We start from the raw sequence: 25,018 nt of genomic DNA, 5'->3' as shown, positions 1-25,018 counted from the left end.
TTCTCTCTTGTGAGGGTCATAAAATAAACAGAAGTGTTAACATGCCTAGTTAGTTGTAACTGGTGTGGTGTTCCTGCTGTTGATCTATTTTGGTACATTCGTGGCTTTGATCTGACCAGCTGATGACCTTCTGTTAGACAACATTTTTTGTAATTCAGACCGTACCTGCTACAGGCACTATGCATTTGACTCGATCATTGATCAGTTTTTCTCTGGCACACAGCCCTAAGAGAAGTTAAGTCTTTTCAATCCATCATGAGCTGCCGTAAAAATTCGCTTCATATAAGTTTGCACTTTCCACTAGCGACACTCAGAGCTGAAGAGAAAAGGCAACAGCTGTAAGGAGCACACTGCAACCAAAGACTATGCTCATCATAAAGTCACGGAAGAATATTCTTACAAAGGTTCTGTGCTGGTTTTTGAAAGGATCACATTTTCAAACTTGGAGCCATAAATATTAGGCACTTCAATAAAGCACCTTCAGTGCTGAATACCTACAGCACGCACGGAAACTTATATTTTGTCAGCACCTCTAAAATTCAGTCTACCTGTAATTTAGCTGCACAAATACAGAGCAATATGCCTAACCCAGCTCTGAAAAGTTGTGCTGTGCTATACAATACTTTTCCAGGTTAAAAGCAAGACATTTCAAAACCCTCCAGCTATACTGAAATAGAAGCTATGCTTGTTAAGATCCTGTTATCGAAGGATTCCTTTCCTATTCCTTTCTCTCAACTAATCCACTATCTTTGGAAGCAGAGATGCCATCCATTCTGGGCACCACTGACTACCAATGGAGCAACATCCGTGTATTAATGACTGCTTTGATGAAAATATCCTGATAACCAGCTTATGGGAGCGACAGAGAGGGCAGGAGCCCCAGTTCTTCCCCATGCCCCGCCATGCACATGCACATGCACATGCACATGCACATGCACATGCACATCACTCGCTGCCTAGTCACACCTGTGGGCTATGCCACCTGCTGCAGCCACATCTCAGCACCTACCCATCATCTCCTCCCATCCCAGCACCATCGCATTTACAGCACAGCTTTTATTTAGCAAGAATTTAATGAGACTCGTTGCTGGTGCCTGGAAGTTTGGAGGGTAGAAATGTCAAGGACAGCAAACAAAAACAACAGCCACCACATGTCCTTGAAGAAGATCACACAAGCCTTCTGACCAGCCTCCCCATTGTGAAGCAGCCAGGGCACTAGCCTCTCTAATTCAGCTAATTTGTAATGCTTTGTAAAAATGGCTGCCCAAACTTAATAGGGGAAATTCTGTAGGGGCCTTTAACTCCTACTTTTAATAAAATTCTCAAAGTCTTAACAAGAAGGAATGAAGCTAAGATGGGACAGTTACAGTAATAATAATTAGTTTCACAGAGCTCCTTAAATCCATAAAAATTGAGAGGTCATTACAAAATGGGAATCACTTGACTTTACATGACCTTCATAAAAGAGGTGAGTATTACTTTGAAAAAAAATTTTAAAACTGATATATGAATCATTCTGTTAGAGGTTAGGATATTTTTACTGTTTATTTAATCAGAACTAAACTGAGAACAGATCACAGTTTTGAACTAATGGAGTCTTTAATGATGGTGATTGAGTCACTTAAAGAGTAAATGAAAATTTCTGGCTCATTAGAGATCAGTTTGACAAATATTAACTTGTAGCTCCTCACAGTGTTAAGTTTCTGACTAAAAACGGTTTCGTTTTGAAACTCAGAGCAATACATGACTATATGTCAGAAAAATAAGATGTGAAAATGAAGGTTCACAACCTAAAAATATCTCTGTGTATTTTCTTCATTTGGACAACAACAGCTTTTCTGGAAATTTCTGGAGTAGTGTGTACTCCACTGGTAAGCAAAGAAGGGTACATAGTCTTCTGCTACTGTAAAGAAATCTCAGCTGCATTTCCAATATTAAATAATGGTATTTAGGATGTTTTAAATAAAGTAGGAAGTTTTTCACGTTTATGCCAAAAAGCAGCAGTAATTAGCATCTTGAGCAAGTATGTTTGCACCAGCTGACCAGCTTGTGTATGTAGAACCTCTTTTGTGGTGGAGCTTGGCTACGGTGATGCATCAGTTATTGTCAGACATTGACCAACAAGTCTGATGTTAAATATTAGGCAAAAGCAAGACTGTCCACGTGGAAAACAAAGTTGCACTTAACATTTTATTCATTTACGTGTTCTAAAGTGTGGTAAATCTTCCAGTTTAGATAATCAGTTGGACACGGGCTTTCACCTGCTTTATTTCAAGTGCTTTCTTGAACATGGCAAGGTCAAAATAAAGCCTGAGCAGTAAGTCCAGCACACATTGTCTAGACCATCTTGGTAATCCTTAGTCCCAGTTTTATCATGTCATCTTACACTGCATGGAAACAAAAGGAACAATCAGCATCATATTTAGTGGTAAGAACAGATGAAAAATAAGATGTCTCCAGTTTAGCACCTGGTCTGTGTTCAGCCTGCAACTTTACAGGTTGTGAATTAACCATTCACAGTGTGTACTGTGAGGGTATACAGTGCATCTGAGTGATTTACTGACCTTAATGTCATTAGAATTATTTTCAAATGTTTTTGTATGTTGTTCCTTAGGGATTAGTTGCCTTGGGAATCACTTGTATTATTTAACATTATTTTCCCCACTGGCATTGCATGATCTTGACAGATAGCCTTAAATGGTGCAGAGGTGGGGGTAGTGTACTTTTTGATCATCAGTCTGATACTCTGATTTAACAAAATTGCCATGATATTAAGCATAAGTAATCCTTCCTAAGCATACAGCCAAGCCTGTATCAAAGGATCAAAGTTTGTTATTTTGTGTGTTCAATAGAAAAAATAAAGCTAGCAGGAACAAAAACCTGACCTGTGTGGTGCCAAGGGGTGTGTACAGTGGCATAGCACTTAACCTGGATAAGGCATCTGGGCCCGAACACTACATGTAGCTCTTGACAAATCATTTAGTTTTGTTGTCTTACCCTATTGTATAACCGGAGTCCATGTGGTTCATACAGAGAGATGCACTAACAATAAAAAGTGGGAATACCTTGTTTCCAGAAATTAATATATGAAAACAGAGAAAAATGAACACATTCTCAGCTTTTGGGGGTATTTTTGTGTGTTTATTTCTAAAGGGGGCAGATGTGGTTTGGTAATGTCTTTAACTAGATGGCATTTTAAACTGTCCCAGATTTTAATCAAGTTTGGTGCTATCACAATTTCTATGACAAATTTCAAGGAGCGGAGGCATCGTTGCCTGTAATTATTGTTCAAGTGTACTTATAATGGCTTTTTGGAGCCCTAGGTTTTTCACATACTAATATTGCGATTATTCATTTTATGCAGTCTTTTGTTTAGTGGAGAGATACAAGTTTTGTTATCCAGCAAAGTAGGCTAATTTGCAATAATATGTGGGAGACCCACTGTAAATTGCTGAACAAAAAAAGCAAACATAATAACAAATAACTAGAAGCATCAGTCACAAATAACACAATGCACTTCGTTTACTTTAGAAACAGCAATTTTAATTCCTTCATAATTGACTTGTAAATTACCTTCCTTTTTAAGAAAAAAATGTACATCATCTGTTACTATCTGGGTTTAGTACTTGGCTATGAAAAACACCAGAGAATTAGGGTAAAACTGATTACTTGCTCTACTGAGTGTAAGTCTACTGCTTTTTCCTTGCAATGGTGTGAAGGTAGTTGTTATTAGCCAACAGAATAGGTCTCCTAGCTACAAAAAATCATTAGGTTTTCTCAGACTTCTGGGATAGGAACATTAAGGCATTCTGGCAGCTCTCTCATTATGCAAATTACTAAAACCTATCTGATCTAGACAGAAATCACACAAACTGTATTTTTGAACATTTACTGACTATTCTTTACACTACCTCAAAATAGCAAATTAACTCAAGGGTTTGGCTGTACTAGACCTTAACAATCTAGAGACCAGTTATCATAATTTAAAGTAATGGGTTCCAGCTATAACACTTCCCAACATTTAGTTTAGCAACATCCTGGTTTCTGCCAATACCAAAGAAGCACTCTTGCTACCATATTGTTCATACATAGTTCAGACCATCACTGAAGTACTGCTTTGCCAGTCTCCACAACAGTCAAGAAACCAAGCAATGGCGCAGAAAAGCTGTGAGCCACTTCCCCTAGAAACGTCTGCCCCATGCCTGTCAGTGTTTAAAAGGCATTTGGACAATGTCCTTAATGATCTGCTTTAACGTTTCGTCAGCCCTGAAGTGGCCAGGCAGTTGGGCTCAATGATTGTTGTAGGTCCCTTCCAACTCAACTTAAATTTTCCTTTCTTTTCTTTTCTCTTTTCTTTTCTTTTTTTTCTCTTTTCTTTTCTTTACTTTTCTTTTCTTTTCACTTTTCTTCCCTTTTCTCTTCCCTTTTCTCTTCCCTTTTCTCTTCCCTTTTCTCTTCCCTTTTCCTTTCCTTTCCTTTTCCTTTCCTTTCCTTTTCCTTTCCTTTTCCTTTCCTTTTCCTTTCCTTTCCTTTTCCTTTCCTTTCCTTTTCCTTTCCTTTCCTTTTCCTTTCCTTTTCCTTTCCTTTTCCTTTCCTTTTCCTTTCCTTTTCCTTCCCTTTTCCTTCCCTTTTCCTTCCCTTTTCCTTCCCTTTTCCTTTTTCCCTTTTTCCTTTTTCCTTTTTCCCTTTTCCCTTTTCCCTTTCCCTTTTCCCCTTTTCCCTTTTCCCTTTTCCCTTTTCCCTTTTCCCTTTTCCCTTTTTCCTTTTCCCTTTTCCCTTTTCCCTTTCCCTTTTCCCTTTCCCTTTTCCCTTTCCCTTTCCCTTTTCCCTTTCCCTTTCCCTTTCCCTTTTCCCTTTCCCTTTTCCCTTTCCCTTTTCCCTTTCCCTTTTCCCTTTCCCTTTTCCCTTCCCTTTTCCCTTTTCCCTTTTCCCTTTCCCTTTTCCCTTTTCCCTTTTCCCCTTTCCTTTTCCTTCCCTTTTCCCTTTCCTTTTCCTTTCCCTTTTCCCTTTCCCTTTTCCCTTTCCCTTTTCCTTTCCCTTTTCCCTTTCCCTTTTCCTTTCCCTTTTCCCTTTCCCTTTTCCCTTTCCTTTTCCCTTTCCCCTTTCCCTTTCCCTTTTCCTTTCCCTTTTCCCTTTCCCTTTCCCTTTCCCTTTTCCCTTTCCTTTTCCCTTTCCCTTTTCCCTTTCCCTTTTCCCTTTCCCTTTTCCCTTTCCCTTTTCCCTTTCCCTTTTCCCTTTCCCTTTTCCCTTTCCCTTTCCCTTTCCCTTTTCCCTTTCCCTTTTCCCTTTCCCTTTTCCCTTTCCCTTTTCCCTTTCCCTTTTCCCTTTCCCTTTTCCCTTTCCCTTTTCCCTTTCCCTTTTCCCTTTCCCTTTTCCCTTTCCCTTTTCCCTTTCCCTTTTCCCTTTCCCTTTCCCTTTCCCTTTTCCCTTTCCCTTTTCCCTTTCCCTTTTCCCTTTCCCTTTTCCCTTTCCCTTTTCCCTTTCCCTTTTCCCTTTCCCTTTTCCCTTTCCCTTTTCCCTTTCCCTTTTCCCTTTCCCTTTTCCCTTTCCCTTTTCCCTTTCCCTTTTCCCTTTCCCTTTTCCCTTTCCCTTTTCCCTTTCCCTTTTCCCTTTCCCTTTTCCCTTTCCCTTTTCCCTTTCCCTTTTCCCTTTCCCTTTTCCCTTTCCCTTTTCCCTTTCCCTTTTCCCTTTCCCTTTTCCCTTTCCCTTTTCCCTTTCCCTTTTCCCTTTCCCTTTTCCCTTTCCCTTTTCCCTTTCCCTTTTCCCTTTCCCTTTTCCCTTTCCCTTTTCCCTTTCCCTTTTCCCTTTCCCTTTTCCCTTTCCCTTTTCCCTTTCCCTTTTCCCTTTCCCTTTTCCCTTTCCCTTTTCCCTTTCCCTTTTCCCTTTCCCTTTTCCCTTTCCCTTTTCCCTTTCCCTTTTCCCTTTCCCTTTTCCCTTTCCCTTTTCCCTTTCCCTTTTCCCTTTCCCTTTTCCCTTTCCCTTTTCCCTTTCCCTTTTCCCTTTCCCTTTTCCCTTTCCCTTTTCCCTTTCCTTTTCCCTTTCCCTTTTCCCTTTCCCTTTTCCCTTTCCCTTTTCCCTTTCCCTTTTCCCTTTCCCTTTTCCCTTTCCCTTTTCCCTTTCCCTTTTCCCTTTCCCTTTTCCCTTTCCCTTTTCCCTTTCCCTTTTCCCTTTCCCTTTTCCCTTTCCCTTTTCCCTTTCCCTTTTCCCTTTCCCTTTTCCCTTTCCCTTTTCCCTTTCCCTTTTCCCTTTCCCTTTTCCCTTTCCCTTTTCCCTTTCCCTTTTCCCTTTCCCTTTTCCCTTTCCCTTTTCCCTTTCCCTTTTCCCTTTCCCTTTTCCCTTTCCCTTTTCCCTTTCCCTTTTCCCTTTCCCTTTTCCCTTTCCCTTTTCCCTTTCCCTTTTCCCTTTCCCTTTTCCCTTTCCCTTTTCCCTTTCCCTTTTCCCTTTCCCTTTTCCCTTTCCCTTTTCCCTTTCCCTTTTCCTTTCCCTTTTCCCTTTCCCTTTTCCCTTTCCCTTTTCCCTTTCTATTCCCTGCACTCATGATGAGTCAAATAACAATTAGACGGTAATTTGCCTGAAATGCCAGGGGGTTTCAGCTCCAAAAACACTTTCAAGGACACAAATCAAAAAGGTTACAAGTGGAAACAGGATATTATTTTGTTTTATGTCATTTTATGCTATTTTATGTTATCTTTCTGAATCTGTTTCAGAGCTGATATTCACAAGCATGAACACAATGCACATGTGTAGCCAGGAGCAGGCTGATGCATTCTTCAGTTTAGCTTGAAAAAACTTAGAAACATAGAATCATAGAATCGTTTAGGTTGGAAAAGACCTTCAAGATCGAGTCCAACCATCAACCATGCCCACTAAACCATGTTCTGAAGAAATGCCTTCTCTTTTTGAATCTTGTATTTTTTAATACCTCCAGGGATCGTGACTCAACCACTTCCCTGGGCAGCCTGTTCCAATGTCTGACAACCCTTCCAGTAAAGAAATTTTTCCTAATATCCAATCTAAACCTCCCCTGGTGCAACTTGAGGCCATTTCCTCTCATCCTATCACTTGTTACTTGGGAGAAGAGACTGACACCCACCTCACTACAACCCCCCTTCAGGTAGTTGTAGAAAGTAATAAGGTCTCCCCTCAGCCTCCTTTTCTCCAGGCTAAACAACCCCAATTCCCTCAGCCACTCCTCACAAGACTTGTGCTCCAGGCCCCTCACTAGCTTTGTTGCCCTTCTCTGGACACACCTCAGCACCTCAATGTCTTTCCTGTAGTGAGGGGCCCAAAACTGAACACAGCACTCGAGGTGCGACCTTACCAGTGCCCAGTACAGGGGAACAACCACCTCCCTGCTCCTGCTGGCCACACTATTTCTGATACAGGCCAGGATGTCGTTGGCCTTCTTGGCCACCTGGGCACACTGCTGGCTCATATCCAGCCGGCTGCCAACCAGCACCCCCAGGTCTTTCTCTGCCGGGCAGCTTTCCAGCCACTCTTCCCCAAGCCTGTAGCGCTGCATGGGGTTGTTGTGACCCAAGTGCAGGACCCGGCACTTGGCCTTGTTGAAACTCATACAACTGGCCTCAGCCCATCGATCCAGCCTGTCCAGATCCCTCTGTAGAGCCTTCCTACCCTCAAGCAGGTCAAGCCTCCCTCCCAACTTGGTGCCATCCACAAACTTACTGAGGGGGCACTCGATCCCCTCATCCAGATCATTAATAAATATATTAAACAGAACCGGCCCCAACACCGAGCCCTGGGGAACACCACTTGTGACCCACCACCAACTGGATTTAACCCCATTCACCACAACCCTCTGGGCTTGTCCAGCCAGCCAGTTTTTCACCCAGCAAAGAGTACACTTGCCCAAGGCATGAGACACCAGCTTCTCAAGGAGTATGGCATGAGAGACAGTGTCAAAGGCCTTGCTGAAGTCGAGGTAGATAACATCCACAGCCTTTCCCTCATCCACTAGGCGGGTCACCTGGTCATAGAAGGAGATCAGGTTGGTCAAGCAGGACCTGCCTTTCATGAACCCATGCTGGCTGGGCCTGATCCCCTGCTTATCCTGGACTTGCCATGTGAGTGCTCTCAAGACAAACTGTTCCATAACCTTCCCTGGTACTGAGGTCAGGCTGGCAGGCCTGTAGTTCCCCAGAGCCTCCCTCTGACCCTTCTTGTAAATGGGCGTCACATTGGCAAGCCTCCAGTCATCTGGGACCTCCCCCATTGACCAGGATTGCTGATAGATGATGGAGAGTGGCTTGGCAAGGACCTCTGCCAGTTCCCTCAGTACTCTTGGATGGATCCCATCTGGTCCCATAGATTTGTGAGTGTCCAGATGGCGTAGTAGGTCACTAACTATCTCCTCCTGGATTAAGGGGGTTATATTCTGCTCTTCGTCCTTGCCTTCCAGCTCAGGGGGCAGAGTACCCTGAGGATAACTGGTCTCTCTCTTCCCTTCCAGCCTGGCAAAGGACAACCACAGAGCCAAGGAAAGTAGCAGCAGGAATACAGCCCAAGCGGTCCCTGTTTCCTGACGAGAACCTGAAGAATGAGGATCAGGACCGACCACACACAGAAGAAGAAGGAGAAAGAGAAGGAGAAGAAGGAGAAGAAGGAGAGCTGTGTAGCAAGGTTGGGGGGGGGGGGGGCGGTTACAGGGGTGGCTTCTGTAAGAAGCTGCTGGAAGCTTCCCCTGTGTCCGACAGAGCCAATACCAGACAGCTCTAAGACGGACCCACCACCAGCCAAGGCCGAGCCAATCAGCAATAGTGGTAACGCCTCTGTGATAACATACTTAAGAAGGAAAAAAAGTTGGGACAGATGAAAACGGCAGCCGGAGAGAGGAGTGAGAACATGTAAGAGAAACAACCCTGCAGACACCCAGGTCAGTGAAGAAGGAGGGGGAGGAGATGCTCCAGGCGCAGGAGCAGAGATTCCCTTGCAGCCCGTGGGGAAGATCACGGTGAGGCGGGCTGTCCCCCTGCAGTCCATGGAGGTCCACAGTGGAGCAGATATCCACCTGCAGCCCGGGGAGGACCCCACGCCGGAGCAGGTGGGTGCCCGAAGGAGGCTGTGACCCCGTGGGAAGCCCGCGCTGGCAGGACCTGTGGATCTGTGGAGAGAGGAGCCCACGGAGCAGGTTTTCTGGCAGGACTTGTGACCCCGTGGGGGACCCACGCTGGAGCAGTGTGCTCCTGAAGGACTGCACGCCGTGGACGGGACCCATGCTGGAGCAGTTCATGAAGAACTGCAGCCCGTGGGAAGGACCCACGTTGGAGAAGTTCATGGAGAACTGTCTCCCATGGGAGAGACCCCATGCTGGAGCAGGGGAAGAGTGTGATGAGTCCTGCCCCTGAGGAGGATGAAGCGGCAGAAATAACGTGTGATGAACTGACCATAAACCCCATTACCAGTCCCCCTGTGCCACTGAGGGGCTTGGTAGAGAATCCAGGATTGAAGTTGTGCCCAGGAAGAAGGGAGGGGTGGAGGGAAGGTGTTTTGAGATTTGGTTTTATTTCTCATTACCCTACTCTGGTTGATTGGTAATAAATTGAGTTAATTTTCCCCAAGCTGATTCTGTTTTGCCCATGACGGTAACTGGTGAATTGATCTCTCCTGTCCTTATCTCGACTGATGAGCCCTTTGTTATATTTTCTCTCCCTTGTCCAGCTGAGGAGGGGGAGTGATAGAATGGCTTTGGTGGGCACATGGCGTTCAGCCAGGGTCAACCACCAGCAGACACGTAACGATGACAAGCACACTTTTTGCCTTCCAATACTTGCTCTGCCATTGTGCTTCTTGGCCAGTGAAACATGAAAAGCGCTCTCGTGCTTGCCCAGCGCTTGTATTGCACGCAGGGAGAGCTGGAAAGTGGCAGCTCCTGATGGTGCAGCAAGCCTGGAGCCCTTCCAAGCACAGGCTGTTTTGCACAAGCAAGAACCCCTGGGGAAATGGAGCCAAGGGAAGAGCAGAGCTCACTCCTACTATAAACTTGCATTGTGCAAGAGAGCCCGAGAGAGCCAGGACACGAGCAGTGCCTTGGAGGTGCAAGAGCAGCAGGCAAGAACCTACCAAAAGGGCCCAGAGGAGACCTGAGAAGGGGCTGTGCTCAGTGCTGCAGAGGAAAAGCAGCAACCCCTGGGGGCTTCCCTTGGAGCCTGCCCTGGGAGTCCAGAAAGCTTCCTCCTCCTGGATGTGGAGCACAAAGGCCACCTTCATGGAGCATGAGCAGCAGGCAGTAGCCTAGCCAAAATGGACCAGAGGAGCCCTGACAAGTGGTCATGCTCAATGCTGCAGAGAAAGGCAAAAAACCCCCAGGGACCAGTGCCAATCTGCCCCGGGGGGAAATTCTTTCCTGACCCCATCGCTGGTGATCAGCTATTCCCTGAGCACGTGAGCAAGACCTACCTCCTCACGTCCCACAGGCTGCTCACGCCTCCCAGGAGATAGATGCCCAAGCCCTATTCTCCCTCAACCTGGAGCCATCTCAGGGGCTTCCAAGAGTGGCCAAATGCCCCCAGCCTGATCAACCTTGGGGGCAAGAATCCTTCCCGTGCCCTTGAGCCACCAGTGGGTGCTCCAAAGCACCGGGACCCCTGGCAAGATCTGTGCAGCCTATTTCTTATGGCTGCTGCCAGTGGCTCTGCAGGTGATGAAAACAGTGAGTTCTGCAGTGATCCTCAAGAAGGCATTCCCGTGGTCTGGTCATGGCTATCCAGCTGAAAAGGATTTCCATCTTTCAGATGGGCTTTGAACATGGCTCTGCCAGGAGATGGTGTTGCACTAGAGAACTTCCAGCAGCCCGTTCCAGCCTCTGGTCTTCCTCCCTCAGTCCCCTCCAAGTAATTCCACCGGCTCCTCAAGGACGTCCTCTCGGATGTCTTCGGGCTGTCCCCGGGCCATCTCTGGCAGCGGGGCACGGGAGGCTGCCCCTTTTATACTGCCCCGGGGCATTGTGACTGCTGCACTGCCGGGTGGTGGCACTGTGACACCGGGGTGACGGGGCCCCCCACGCGCAGCCCCTCCGCCCAGCATCCTTCGGAGGAAGGCCTTTGGGGTGCTGGCCCCGGGGGCTGTCCCTGCCCTTGGTGGCCATGCACTGAGCCAGCTGCTGGGTGTCCCTATAAATCCATCTGGACTTCCAGACTATGTAAAGAAGGGCTTTTATACCATATACATTCCTTTGGATGTGGGGATGCCAGAGGTGAAAGAAAGGCTTTTGGTTCCCTCTGCATGAACTTTGCAGAGACGCAGAGAACATGCAGGATTTCCTCACCATTCCTTACGAATGCACCAAGTGACATTTGCTACTACCCTGCTTATGGTGAGGTCTTCTGCCTGGAAAGAAGTCCCAAGTTGTTTTGTGTTCTTGACCATCTTTTTCCTTGCAATTCAGTAGCTCTTTTCCTCCTTTGGCCTTCACCCTTGATATCTTTCGAGAAAGTGGTGGCAGCCCTCTCAGCCTTTCTCTTGCTGCTTCTAGTCATCATCTTCTGTAGGCCCTTAGTGCCCCTAATCAACTTCTTAGTCTTTGTTTGCCTTCATCTCAAATGGAAATTATCTTTCTTGAACCTGAGGAAGGAGAAATGTCCCTAGTGGTACAGGTGAGTTCTCACCAGGGCTTTGCACAATGCTTGCCTTTCCTATGGAAAGGCTTGTAGCACTTCAGAAATCTCTTTTGCATTTGCTACAGAGGGTGTTTAGAAATTTACTGGTGTTAACATTAGTAAGTGTATAGTTCAGGGGGTTATCTATTGTATTACTACTTTTGATCTTCAATGCAACACTTCATTGATTGCTGCTTATTCATGTTGCTAACAGATCAATAAAGCCCTTGGATCCCAATTTGCTTTAAGCCCATGGACTGAGCAGGTTTTCCCTGCAACATTGAGGAAAAACAAGTAACTCAGTTGTGCAGAATAGTTTAAAAAACCTCAGCTAAATATCACTGAAGGAAAGGGTACTGTATAGACAGTAGAGATTGAAAGATTGACAACAAATCACCCCAGCAAGTTCGTTCACAGCCTAGAAATGCAGAGTGACTGTTGGTCTCTCTTCCATAAGGCTTATTTCTTGAGCGGTCTATCTGGGGAAAAGGGAAAGCCACCGAGTTTGTTATTGGAGATGTTGCTGTAGGCTGCAGAAGACAGCTCCAGCTGGGTTCCTGTCTGAAATGAGGAAGTGTTTGTGTCTGTCTGAACAAACTGTTCTTTTGGCAAAACACCATTATTCACATTGAAAACAACAGTAGAAAATGCTACTGCCTCTGCCCGCTCCTGGTACAAAACGTGCATAATCACCTCTTAGAAACAAAGAGGAAAAAATAATACACACACACACAACTATACCTATATCTATATCTATCTCTGTAACTATCTCCTGGGTTAGTGCAAACAAACCCTCACATCACAGCAATACTGGTAAGTCCAATGGAGGGCATGTGCTAAGGACATCAGTTAGAAACAGCAGAGCAGCAGCCAGGGCCAAGGGAGACAAGCTGGAAGGAACTGCAGCAGCAACACTCTTGCAAGAGCTGTTCCTAAGAAAAGGCAGGAAACAGGAGAAGACATGAAGGGACAGCTTGTTGCGGATTCACGTGATGTTCTGAGTTCGTGCTGAAAGGGAAGGGTGGGCTCTAGAAGTAAAGGAGCAAGAGATAGTGACCTCCCTAGCCAGGAGAAGAGTTGGGCCGTGGGGGAAAGGAGGCGATGGATTGAAATCTCTTCTCTGTGTTAGGGGAACACATGGCGTGCAGCATAGGCTACGTTTCAGAGAGCTTTTCAGGTATCATGATTTCCTGACAACGCAAACCACCTCTATTCTTACCATTCCTGCCAACATCTGCGTTACATTGACGCCATGCACTGATATATGCAGATGATGCATTAAATTAGTACAAATCATCCCCTTTGTGATTGTTATAATTCAGTGGGTTTACCTGTCAAGCTGGTGAGAAGTTGGGATACAAATATTTCCCCGCCTATATTCTTCTGCCAAAAAACTCTACAGTAAGACCTAAACCATAAAATTTAAGCATATCAACTCTGAAGTATCATGGCACTGAAGGAAAATCACAAGCTTGTCAGCATTTACATACATTATGAACAATCTCCCATGATGCTCCTTATTAGACCTTCGTGCTTGGAGGAATTCTGTGTACAGGGGCTAAACCTGATACTGATCAGAGAGGAACTAATTTCCCTACAGGAGAATGTGTCCTGTGAAGCATCTAAAAGGATCAAACCAAGGAAACTGAGACTCAGAAGGTACGAAGTTTCAGCCTGAGTAAGCATGCTGGAAGGATAAACTCTTGAATCTGCTGAGTATGAAAAGGTGAGCTGTGACTTGCAGAAGAAGTGTACTCCTGTGAGACTTCTCTTCCCTGTTCTCCTCCCTTCAGGTAGAAATATTGTGAGAAACAATTTCAGAAGTTAAGCCCAGAGAACAGTGTTCCAGTATGAAAAATGTTCATGCAAAACATCAATTTGCTTCAATATGCATGTTGTATCTGTGAACAGCTACTTCTATATACATCATCACAAAATATCAAACCACTGCAGAAAACAAACAAACAAAAGGAATATATCTTTTACTAAGCATCAATGAAGCTTATAGGTCTGCTTCATTAGGAGCAGGCTAGCTGATACTCAAAATAAAAAAAATAACAAGAAGCATAACCAAGGTTGTCTTTCAGTCTTTAAAAACTCCTACAAAGAAAGAGCTCTAACAAGTTAAACCAATTCTGAGTCTTGGATCTCAGGCCCAAGAGAAACCTTCAGCCCAATGAAGATGATGATGGAGAAAGAAAAGGCAGTGGCTCAGTGCATGACTTGCCACAGTACACAGCAGAGGCATTAGCAGAAAGAGGCCATTTGTGATTGAAAGCATTAAATCTAGAAATGATTGAGAAGGGAAAAAAAAATTACACCCATCTTCTTTTCATTATGAATTCCCAGAGCAGACATGTGCTTTTAGATGTGCGAACAAATATTCTCAGTTCTGGAATTCAAAATATCTTAGAGTTGGGAACAAGGTAGAGATTTGCTCATCCTCCATCCAAAGAGACATAATTCGTCTTTGCTCTGGATGGGCAATGGTGCTCCACTTACAATCTTGTGATATTACGTTGCACAAAGTCTCCACATCCTACCTTGAGATTAGAACTATTAGAAGTGGTCAGGCAATTGGACTAAGTGATCATTGTAGTTCCCTTCTAACTCAGCTCAACTCTTCTACTCTATTCTATTCTAATGCTGGAATTCACTCTGCTGCAAACCTCTGAAGCAATCAATCAATCATTCAGGTGACAGACACCTGGCAGAGAAGAGCAAAATCAGAAGTCTTGAGGAGAGCTACTGTCCCATGCCTTTCTCAGTGATAACAGCCAGCAGGAGTGCTTGACAGTATTAACATTGGCCTGTAGCTATAAAAGGAGCAGCAGATTAACCAAAGGTTACCATATTTGTGCAGCATTCTTAGACTGCCTTTTTATTCAATATATAGATCTGACACTGCCTGTCTTCCACATGCAGAGGTTGGTCGTCTTTGTGAAAAATGATGTGATCTCTGCAAAATGATTTTACCTTCCAGCAAATGTTCATAGCACGAGAAGCAGTAAAGCACTGGAGTATCATCTGCCACTGATAGATTCTTTCAGGCACCTTTGAATTTAGAAGCACAGGTGATCTCTCTTCTCCATTAGTTTTATACAGACAGGGAGCCCAAGACTGATTTACTAGCAATGATGGACAATCCTGAAAGTCAAATTTTCCACTCAACAGAAAAGCTGTAGAAATTGGTAGCCTCTTCGCAGTATGTTCAAGTATTTTACACAACCACATATCCCTTTCCCAAACACAGGCTGCAAGGGCATCTCTTCCTCCGGCGCACCTCCTCCCCCTCCTTCTTCACCGACCTTGCTGTCTGCAGAGGGGTTTCTCTCACATTCCACTCCCCACTCCCCTGCAGGTTTTCCCTTCTTAAATCTGTTCTCCCAGAGGCGCTACCACCGTCGCTGATGGGCTCGGCCTTGGCCAGAGGCGGGTCTGACTTGGAGCCGGAGAAGCTTCTAGCAGCTTCTCACAGGAGCCACCCTTGCAGCTCCTTCCCCACTACCAAAACCCTGCCACACAAACCCAAAACTCTTGTAAAAATATTACCAGTGAAATTTTGGCTTTCAGGCTCAAAAAAAAAATGGATTTGAGAGTAAGTCTAATAGCATTTGGCTCTATTAAGTTTCTGAGGAGCCTTCAAAAGTTCTCAAGGAAGAAGGACAGTGAAGAAAGTGTGCTGCGCTCACCATTACCGGTTGGAAACAAGTGCAAAACAGGCTTCCAGACATCCACCCTTCCTCATGGCAGGTTCAGGTGTGTGAGTCAGAATTGTTGGTGCGGCCTGCCCCTGTGCAGAACTAAAATTGCTTTTGGACTATGGGAATTATTTACCTACGGGTCTGAGTATTTCAGTTACAGCACTGACAGGGTCTCCCAGTCAGGCATGTGATAACCTCCACCCTGGTGCTCAGGGAGTTCCTTTCCACAAAGAAGGAAAATACCGTAACATGCTGGCATCAAATTTTATGAAAACCCATAGGCTTAAAAGCAGATGCTAGCAGGCCCTTCACATCATCAAATCCCTAACTCTATCAGGCTGTATCTATCCAGCACGTTGTTGCAGAAGACCAAGCCAAACCAAACCCTCTAACTGAGTTTAGGAAACACCACTTAAACTTTTTTGCATGTTTACTGAGAGATTAATCAGGCTAGGGAGGAGCGTTGCACTCCCCTACCCACTAGCACTGCCAAGTGCGATGGGAACGCTCAAGTCGCACATCTCCAACTCACATGAAAAACAAAGTCTGTGCCATCAGTTTAGCACTAAGCCTGCTCTCAAGTGACTTTTTCAGACTGGTAGCTTGCTAAACCTTGTCCTTCCCTTCTCCACCTAGGTTGCATATCCTGATAGCCTCTTTCAAATTTAGCAGATCCCATTTAACAAATTCATTTTAGTTTCACAGGCCTTCCCCTCAGAGTACCATTTTCCCAGATCTTTCAAAGCGCAAGATACTAGTTAAAGCTGTATATATCCAGTGATTTTCTGTATCTATATGTATTCTGAAGGCAAAGTTATCCATTAAGAACTTATTTTTGCAGCTCTATTATATTATTGCTCCAAGCAAATCATATTAACGTTTTCTTAGTCCCCACAATATCCGAAGAATTTTCCTGGCAGAACGTAAATAGTGGTCCCCCTTCATCGCTTTCACTGACTGGTTGCATACGTATAAATAAGAAGCATTGGACTAAGTAACCCAGATGCAAATAATACTAGTTAACGTTCTCATACCTTTAAGAAAAGTCAGATGCACAGATCAGAGTTCTACTTCATATAAAAATTTGTTAAACACATTGAGGATTGAAAACATTTAGTTGGTAGTTACATTTAGTTACATTTTGTAATGTAACTTTAAAACTCTGCTATAATTCATCAAATAAATGTATTGGTTAGTGAAATTACATTGATCAGTGCTTTGATCAGAGTGTAACTCCTGTACTTTAACAGAAGTTGTTGTGCAAAATTTTGTTGTCTGGAATAGTTTTGGAAGAGGTCTTTGAGTGAGACTTTCAGAAGTCAGTCTCATTTTGTCAGCCCACTGAGCGCAACCGAAGGAGTTCAAAATACTAAGTAAGTACTTTACCACTGATAAAAAAGTATGAATATACTCAGGAATCTCTGTAGCATAGTCTTTACACTAACTTTTAGGACAGATACAGATATTAGCAGTGATCTCTGCTCTTATCTGTCCTCTCATCATATATACTCTATGAACAGTAGTAACTATCTCGGCATCTTGGAGAACTTTGCATTCAGGATAGCTACTATCATACAGTGATTTTCTTTATCTAGCTCTTCAAAACTATTATTTACAAGCTGGAGTCTAATACAGGGGTGTGTTTTGTTTGTTTTGTTTTTCTTTTGGGTCAGTATCATAATCAAAGAAATACTTGTTTATATTCAAGCTGGCTGTAGTTTATATAAGACATCGTGATGTGGTGTGTTTGACCACATTTACCAATTTTGTGTATCTTACAGAGTCAGTAAATTCCAAAAAGCAGATTTGTCATGTTGTTTGGTTAAACACTTTTGCAATATTGCCTCTCTCTTTGTTGTTTTTTTGTTATTGTTTTGCCAACCTGAGTCACTGGTACACTGTCAGCACAACAGAACTCATATTTGATAAGAATGTGGCAAAAAATCTGGTTAGCATCTATCCATAGCCTGTCCTCCTGGCCATATTGAGGAGGTGATATAATTACTGTTTTTAGACAATCACTGTAGATATAACTAGCAGGGAAAGTATCCCTCCCCATCTGTCCAGCCTCCTGACACTAGTGATAAACTAGCAGCTGCTGCACCTCTGTGTCTTTGAATGACTCAGGCTTTTCCTCTTTGCCAGCTGAGCTTCCTACTTGCATGGACAGCAAACATTGTCTTGATGACTTTCTTGCTTGATGTGTGCTGATTCATTGCTGATGCAACAAGTGTGAAACCTGCAAGTTACTTTCAAAACTGGCCCCTCTCATCAGCACTGCAAACTCACTTCAGTAAAAACAGAGTGGATTACTCTCACGAAGTCTGACCTTGAAATTTTGTCTGCCTCAGTCTCTAGGGAAAGCTTCTCTCCTTTCATGCTGAGTACATCAATTCCATTGGACAGTTTAAAATGCGTTAGCCAACCTGCTATGAGTAATCTGGTAATATTTATTTTGGCATTCAATTCGCTTTTCTCTCTGTGACCACTTGTCCTGATACTGGAATTTTTCTAATGGATGTATGAATGAGCCATGTTAAGCACCGTATCTAGATTGTCTAGTGAGGACTTTTTCAAGGCCTACCTTTTCAGAGTGCCAACCAAGCTACCACCATCATGAATAAAATCAGAGAACTGTGCCTTGTTTCTTTAAAGTGTACGCCAATCATAATGCAACCCTAGGGGAAAAAAGGAAACAAACCTTCAACACTCTGAACTGTCAGATCTCAAGCTTGTACTGCAGTTAATCACAAAAGCAAAAAAAACCCCAGTCTAGTGCAGGATGGTGCTAATTCAGACCTTCCTTCTCCCCATATTTTCTTCCCTTCCTGTCATTTCTATTCCACTTTCCTTGCTTATCCATGGCTCTACTGTCCCGTTGTTTTAGGAGTTTAAAACAATGACGGCTTTACCTCCATGTAAATACAACTGCTGTAAAATACAACATTAAAACTTACTTTCCAAGACTGAAAAATCAGTCCTTCTTTTTTATGGTCAGTCCAACTTCTTTTGAATTTGATTCCTGTCTCCCACAGACTATTTTGTTTGCCCTCACTCTCCCCAGTCTTCAGCACACCACGCAGAACTGGCCATGCCGATGCAGCATCCAGCATGACTGACACAAACTCTCCTCTAGTACATCTCACGTATGTTAGCAAGCCAGAAATTTAGTCATGCCTAGGAATGGTATTTGCAAAGTATGTCTACATGGGCAAAATTAATATCAGCGTTGCGATGCCACCCAGCCAACTGAGACACTGTCCCTGCTACACATTAAACCAGTTCCTCAGGCAGTGCTTCTTAGGTGCTTAGCCAGCACTGTTTCATTAGAAGAGCTGTGTCAATGACTTCACTCGTGTCCACTTCAGTAGGATGTGCCATAGTAAGCCATTATTATACAGGGAAATAATTTTTCAAGCACTTAGGTGACTAAGGGCCATTAGCTTTGAGAAGGCCAATTTTCAAAAATGGTGTACAGCGGGTTGAACCAGGATGAAAGTGAAGCATTTTGCAGAGCAAAGAAATCTTCTGTTTCCTCCTACTGCTTTACCATTTCTCTTTCCTTTCCTACAAAGCTACTGTATTTTTTGGGTTGAACTCTTTATACTCATGTAAAGGATAAGAACTTTTTATGACCCCATTTGACTTGCTTTAAATGTTATCATGGTTTAACCCCAGCCAGCCAACTAAGCACCACACAGCCACTCGCTCACTCCCCCCCAATGGGATCGGGGAGAGAATCAGAAGAGTAAAAGTGAGAAAACTCATGGGTTGAGATAAAAACAGTTGAATAGGTAAAGCAAAAATCATGTGCACAAGCAGAGCAAAACAAGGAATTCATTCACCACTTCCCATCAGCAGGCAGGTGTTCAGCCATCTCCAGGAAAGCAGGGCTCCATCACGCATAACCATTACTTGGGAAGACAAATGCCATCACTCCAAACATCCCCAACTTCCTTCTTCCCCCAGCTTTATATGCTGAGCATGACGCCATATGGTCTGGGATATCCCTGCGGTCAGTTGGGGTCAGCTGTCCCAGCTGTGTCCCCTCCCAACTTCTTGTGCCCCCCCCAGCCTGCTCACTGGTGGGGTGGGGTAAGAAGCAGAAAAGGCCTTGGCTCTGGGTAAGCACTGCTCAGCAATAATGAAAACATCTCTGTGTTATCAACACTGTTTTCAGCACAAATCCAAAACATTGCCCCATACTAGCTACTATGAAGAAAATTAACTCTATCCCAGCCAAAACCAGCACAAATGTCTTCTGGTGTAATTCGGATCAGAATCTGAATTCATCTCAGCAGGGAAAATCAGCATGGTTTGTTAGAGTACAGTGCAGAGAACCTCGACACAGCACAATACCAAGGATATGCAAACCTTGTCCTTTTCCTTTACAGCACAGCTCCAACAATATAATTCCACAGCCCTCAGGAATAAATAAGGCAGGACTGACTCCACAACATTACTTTTCTGAAACCTGTCTTGATTTTGGTATGATTTTGTATCATCAATTTCATACTGTTACAAAGAGAAATTAACTGCCCCACTTGCAATCCACATAAAAGTGATGCGGATATTCCAAGTTTATATTTTACAATCATAAAGTTTCCTACACTAGGTATTTTTGCTTAAATTTGTTCATAGATTGCAAACACGTTCATGTAACTACTTATCCCTAAATGAGACCAAATACCTTCACACATCTTCCAACCAGCTCGCAGCTGAACAACAAAACCTCCTCTTGCAATTTCTGCCCTGTTCCTCTCTCTGCAGTGTTGTTTTCTAAGTTTTCTTACTAATCTGAAATTCACCACTACAAAAAGATTTCCAGCTATGTTCTTAATGACAGCAGCACTTTAACCGCCATCGAAGTTTGCAATGCAATGTCCACCTCGGGGTAATGACTCTCGATGCAAATCATTCAGAGGAGAGCCTCGCAGCTTAGTTTTAACACTTGCTCGACAAGGAGACGCTGTTAACGCGCAGCTTAACACACACCCACGCGGGCTCCCAGACTGGGTATGGTGCACCTCAGTACGTCGAGGCCACGCCAGAAGCCCACGTTTCTCGTAAATACAAAGGACTAACTTGGGGGGGGGAGTCGGAGCGATGACCCCGCAGGCAGGGCAGGGGCCTGGCGGCCGAGGAGATGCCGGTCTGCCGGCCACCCCCCGCGCCACCGACCTCCCGCCCCAGCGGGCTCAAGCCGGCGGCCAGGCTCCGCGAAGGGGCCGAGCTCCCCAGCCCCGCCGACCCCTGCCGGCGGCCTCAGCGCGGCTGGGCCAGGCCCCGACCTGCCACGGCTCTCCTCTCAGGCAGCCGAGGCCGGGAGCGGCCGAGGCGGCGGCGGCCGGGCTCGGGTCACCCCGAGCTGTCCCGGCCCTGCCGGCCGGGCGGGGAGAGGCCCCGCGGCGCTGCCGCCTCGGCCCCCCCTCCCTCCGCGGCGCCCCTCGCCCGCCTTGAGGGAAGAGGAGGCAGCGGGCGGTCCCTCCCGGCGCGGACAGCCGCAGGCCCCAGCCCCGCCGCGCCGCCCCGCAGGCCGCGGGGCCTCCCCGCGCCGTGAGCCGAGGCGGGCCGGGCCGGGCCGCGCCGGGGCGGGGCGGGGCGGGGCGGGCGGAGAGGGGCGGCGCCTCCGCGCTCTCCGGGCCGCGCTGGGGGGGAGGCGGCGGCAGATCCGGGCCTGGCGGAGGCGGAAGGGGCGGGCGGACGCGGCCTGACTCTGCGGGACGCGCGATGCTGGTGAGTGCGGGGAGGCCGCGGCGTTGTGTCGCAGCGAGGCCGGGCCGGGCCCGGCCCGGCCCCGGCGGAGGCGGCCCCGCTGGGCCGAGGCTGCGCGGGCCTGGCGGAGCGGGGCCCGGCACTGAGTCACGCCGCGGGGAGCGGGGGAAGGGGAGGCTGGGCCCGGCCCGGCCTGCTCGCCCGCCTTTATTCTCCCGGGCGCGCACCTGGCTCCGGAGGGAGGGAGGCGGCGGGAGCGGCCGTCCGGCCCGCTCGCAGATCCGGCCTCAGGAGCCGCGGGCCCGGTTGCGAGCGGGGAGGCCGCTAACTGCGCACTCGAAATGCATCTTCCCCACTGGGGCGCGGGAGCCCGCCCCGCCGGCTGCCCGGCTCCTTTGGCCCCGCCGGCCGGCCGGCCGCCCTGCCCGCTCCCTCCTCCCTCCTTCCCCGTGCCGGCCCGGCCCGGCCCTCCCTTCCGCCTCCCTGCCGCCTCCCTGCCCTCCCCCGTGACCGCGGCCCCCGCATGGCCGGGACCGCCTCGGTGGCTGCCCCTGCCTTTTCCTCCCGCCCCGCGGGCTCTTAGACCCCGGCCCTTCGGGCCTGTCCACCCGCAGCCCCGCGCCCTCGCTCTGCCCCGCGGCCCCCGGGACTGCCCACCACAGCCATCCCGGGCCCTGCGCGTCCCAGGCCTGTGCTCTCTTCTCCCCGTGAGCTTTTCTCACTGGCCACTCTTTTAAGGTGTCCACCTGCCTTCCGTCCTCCCCGTCTTTCTCTGTGCCGCCTCCTTTCACCCTCTTGTATGGCAGCTATCCCCAGAGCCTTGGCAGTGCTCTGGTCTGCCTAGGAGCTGTTTGGTTGTGCCTAGAGAAATTCCCCCATGTCCCCAGTACCACCGTGGCTGCTGGGGGATATTTCCCACAGCTCCTCCTTGTCACCTTCTCCAGGTTTCTCCATCAAGGACTGCGTACCAGGCTTCCCCTTGTTGCCACCTACTGTTGTGGCTTACCAGAGAAGGTGCCCCTGTAACCTTTTAATCTGTCTGGTTGTTTGTGTGTTTATTGCCTCTGTCCAGATGACTAGTCCTGCAGTTTTTTGTCATTGCAAATAATCACCTCATTTGTTTCCCAGTAGTTTTTGCCACTGAAAGCTAACTGTGTCCTTACTGGGATTCTTTTCCCGTCCTTCTTATTTCCTCTTCAAATTATATTCCATCACCATTGTTATCCCCCTATTACCTTTCTCCTTTCAGTTTTCTTCCTCCCAGTAGCTGTTTTCCTTCACCACGTTTTTTTGTTCTTCTGATCTTCTTTTCTGTCATCAAAACCTTCCTTGTGATCTCACCTAATACTCTTTCCTTTCCACATACTCCTTTCCTTTGTAGACTTACATGCTGTCTCCCCCACTTTGTATTTAAATCTTCCAGCTGTGCCTTTGAGGAGAATGAAATTTAACCCTAGGTTATCTGTGTACTTGTCAGTACTAAGAGGACACAGATTACTTGTTTTACCTTATTTTGTTTTCATTTGTTTTGTTACTGACTTCCTCAACAACCTTTCCCCCAGTATGTGTGTTCATATATAATCAAATACGTACCACCTAATACACACACATACCCTGATGCTAGTCTGGGGGAAAAAGTCTGTTTTGGAAACCCTTTTGGCAAGACTAGGAAGAATGGTCTGTGGGGATGAGAAATACCTAGTGGCCATGTAACTTAAATTAGGCCAAATTTGGTTTGTAATAACATATTGTGAATGGTTGATATGGAGTGTGTTTGGGATGCATCTTCTTTGGGGAAGTAGTAAGATACTTTGCAGGTACCATGGTGCATAGTTTTTACTCCAGAGATGCTCACAGTGGACCTCTGTAATGTTGTGTATTGATGGTTAGGTATCTGTGTTGCATTGACACTTTGTGTCTCTGCTGGTGACTCTACTAGAAAGAAGTCTTTTCCTTCAGCTTTGTGACTTCTCTTGTTTTTCAGTATTTGTTGCCCAGCTTCTTATTTTACGTCTCTCTTAGTTGCTTTGCTTCTTAAGATTGGTTACATTTCATAGTCACATCATCACCATATATTTGAGGTGCAGTTGAAACGCTGGAGGTAGTTGTCCCATGGAGGCATGGGGAACACATTTGATCTCAGGAGTAATTTATACACCTAACACTAGAATCCAGGTTCAGTGCCTAGTGTTAACAGCTTCTTGTTTTCTCAGCTGAGTACATGCAGATCCTAGTAACTTGACAACAGCTTAGAGCAACTGAGCTAGGCTTCTGATCTGAATTGCCACCCTGGAAGGAAACCCTCCATCGCCTATCCAGGAATCATGCAGAGAAGTTTCTTAGTTTAGGGACCTAAATTAAGCATATGCACCCTGCTCCTTGGCTGTCAAAATAGTTGTGCTGGTTTAACTAAATGATTATTCTTCCACCTTAATCCTTTTTCCACTGGTTTGAACTTCACTTATAACTTGGGCCTGTTACTTAGACTGTTGGCATGAGAAAATTGCATTGCTTTAATTTAAATAATTTAATTTAAGCTAAATTGATTCACACCCTTATTTGGATTCTGATTTGGGGGTGGCTTTTTTGAGTTTAGCTTAGTCTTGGTGCAAGGTCTTAAATTTTAGGTGCATTGTTATGAAAACAATACTGAGTCCTTTGAGAAAGTTATTTCAGATATTCAGCTTAAAAATCTTTTCTTATAACTTACATATTAAGATCTTTGAGTACTGCTTTTCATCTGTTGTGTGTCTCAAGTAGTGCCTAGTATTGTGTAGTCACAGATATTTCGGTAGGGCCCAGCTTAATGATGAGTCACATCCTGGGTGTCCATGGTTGTGTGAATTGGATATACCTGGAGTCTTCTCTCTTGGCGTTGAAGTTTCGGTTTTTGGTTTGCTTTTTTCTGTTGGGTTTTTTTGTGTTTTTTTTTTTTTAAATTCCTCATGGATGAAACAGCTATAAAGATGTCCTACTTGCATTTATACCACTCTCAACATCAAAAATTTGTATCATGAATGTTAAGTGAGGGGGTTGTAGTACCAATGTCATGTATACTACGCTTTTCAACCAGGATTTTCTAACTTGACAAGGGCAGAATCAAATTAAAGTGTAAGGTGTCTGGATCAGTGCTGCTGTTCAACAGAATGGCTACGCTGTTGTACTTCCCATGCTGTACAACAGGGTCTGTCTGTGTGCATCAGGAGGAAAACAGAGTAGGTGTCCCACTTGGATGAGTGTGCCAGGAGGACATGCACGGCAGTCCCAGCAGACTGCAGGTTGATAGAGTCTTCCTGCTGCACAGAGCCGGAAGAAAGAAGAGTGTGTAAAATTTGGCCTTGGAAGTTGTGCATGTGCTTTAGGAATGTGTGAACTTGCTTTAAACAGACTGCTTAGGTGCCAGCATTGTTTTTTTGGCAAGAGTAAACTAATAAAAACTTTTTAATTACTCTATTTTCAAGATAATCTCCATATAAAGAAGTGGTTGTTGTTGGAACCAACATTTAGAGGTCTAGGTAAAAGTTGTAACCTATACAGCGTGCAAATTTAAACTATTATTATTTTTAATTTGTCATGGAGACCACTGAGTTTCCCTTACTTGTTAAAGGGCAAATTTCAGTAAGGAAAAGGCAAGAAAATCTAATGGTTGGAAAATTAGAGAGCTGTTGAGCTTGTCTACATAAGTAACTTGCTATTTTATTATAAGAATTGTAGACTTTTCAATGGAAGAACTACTACAGATCGACTGTTGATGTTTCTACAACACCGCAGTTCAGACCTGTTACAGGCATGACTAAGTGACTTGGTAATAAAAGCGTCCTGAGCTGATGTGCCCCACTGTAGTGCTGTAACTTGTAGCCTTTAATATAACTACAGAGATAGAACATTGTCAGATTTAAACACTTGTTGCATTATCCAGCATGAGTAGTTATATGAAGTTAAATCAGGGAATAGTTGCAGCACAGCTGGTGGGAAAAGCACTGG

At 45.7% G+C, this 25,018-nt stretch overlaps 1 protein-coding gene across 1 annotated transcript in view; it reads left to right on the top strand.

Moving 5' to 3' along the window:
• Positions 1 to 20,898: 20,898 nt before the first annotated feature.
• The window catches only part of CUL1 (cullin 1), a 54,009-nt gene continuing 49,889 nt past the window's right edge, over positions 20,899 to 25,018 (top strand). Inside the window, exon 1 of the mRNA XM_069811846.1 lies at positions 20,899 to 21,055. The gene's annotated coding sequence lies outside the window, so the exon portion shown is untranslated. The remainder of the gene's footprint in view (positions 21,056 to 25,018) is intronic.

This window comes from Haliaeetus albicilla, chromosome 2 (genome assembly GCF_947461875.1).
Source record: "Haliaeetus albicilla chromosome 2, bHalAlb1.1, whole genome shotgun sequence".
NCBI lineage: Eukaryota > Metazoa > Chordata > Aves > Accipitriformes > Accipitridae > Haliaeetus > Haliaeetus albicilla.
This window is presented reverse-complemented; position numbering and strand designations above follow the sequence as displayed.